At 41.2% G+C, this 1,373-nt stretch overlaps 1 long non-coding RNA gene across 1 annotated transcript; it reads left to right on the top strand.

The window, feature by feature from the left end:
• The first annotated feature begins 443 nt into the window (after positions 1-443).
• On the top strand, positions 444-892 carry LOC121601588. The gene is made up of 3 exons (XR_006006134.1): positions 444-576; positions 668-775; positions 853-892. It is a non-coding gene; the product is annotated as an uncharacterized LOC121601588 (long non-coding RNA).
• The last annotated feature ends 481 nt before the right edge of the window (positions 893-1,373 follow it).

The raw sequence follows: 1,373 nt of genomic DNA, 5'->3' as shown, positions 1-1,373 counted from the left end.
CATTTGATTGTGGATCGTTTGGCGAAAAAAAGTAGGTGATATTGTCCCCCATCACTTATGTGCCATTTCATTTCGTGTGTTGTGTGCTCCCGTTGTGTGCCATTGCGTGTTGTAAGAGGCGAATGAGCTAGACCTCAAAGTCTCTATAAAAATAAGTAAAGTAAAAAAATTGCGTGTTGTGTGTATTGGTGTGCCATCGTGTACTTTCTTACTCTTTTGATACTTGGCCTGTGTGAGAGAAGAGAGAGAGAGAGAGAGAGGTTAGACTTTTTTTTTAATAAAACTTACCGTGCACTGCTGGTACTCGATTCATCGACGATATCAAGTAGGGCCTTTCGCTACAGTTGGCGTTCTCATTGATCTATTGGTCTGGATCAAATACGAGTGTGTTACGTTGCTACATATACAAATTAATATTGTGTTTACCACTTTCATGATGTGATGGTAATGTTTCATTATTGTTCACAGATATGGAAAACAAAAACAAAAACGTAAGCATCGTAGACGAAAATGGGAATCCTGGTAAGCGACCCTTAAGCATGCTAAGAAGTTTTGAAGAAGAAGAAACAACACTTGGTATGTATTTCAATGTTATAGTTCGATTTTAATCATTCTTAAACTTTGTACTTAATTTGTATTATGTTGCTTGGATGTTGCTTTTATACAGATTCTGGAAACGCTAAAAAGCAGCAACAAGAGCAACCATCTGGGACAATAAATAATTATATTGTTTTTCCAAATTGACAAAAATTAGAAATTCGTGGCACTATTTGTGGTGAGTGTAGTTGAGAATTCGTTAGTTCAAGATCCTTTATGTTACTTCGTTATTCACAGTACTTTTTTTTCTTACAGGCTCCACACAAACACAGCAAACTATTTTTTTAAAGACTGCTGGAGCTACTCCAAGTGAGGTTCATGAACACCCTTCCCTCAACCTTTTTAATAATCATTATCTTTTTTGCAGGTACTAGCAAACCTACCTCAAAGAACCTGTCGCGACGGACGAAGCTGGGACTATATAGTACCTATATAGTACCAGTACTCACATACGCCTCTGAGACATGGACACTGTCCAAATCTGACGAAACCCTCTTAGCCGCGTTCGAGAGGAAGATGCTCAGAAGGATACTTGGCCCCGTATGTGTGGAAGGACAATGGAGGATCCGCTATAATGACGAGCTATACGAGATGTACGGCGACCTCACTGTCGTACAGCGTATAAAGCTCGCCAGGCTCCGGTGGGCTGGCCATGTTATACGCATGGAAACGAACGACCCAGCCCGTAAAGTCTTTTTAGGCCGTCCACAAGGACAGAGGAGGCGTGGTAGGCCCAAATTGAGGTGGCAAGATGGCGTGGAGGCGTCCGCCATTAA

Source organism: Anopheles merus, unplaced genomic scaffold (genome assembly GCF_017562075.2).
Source record: "Anopheles merus strain MAF unplaced genomic scaffold, AmerM5.1 LNR4000121, whole genome shotgun sequence".
NCBI lineage: Eukaryota > Metazoa > Arthropoda > Insecta > Diptera > Culicidae > Anopheles > Anopheles merus.
The sequence above is the reverse complement of the archived record's forward strand: the minus strand, read 5'-3'. Positions and strand labels throughout refer to the sequence as shown.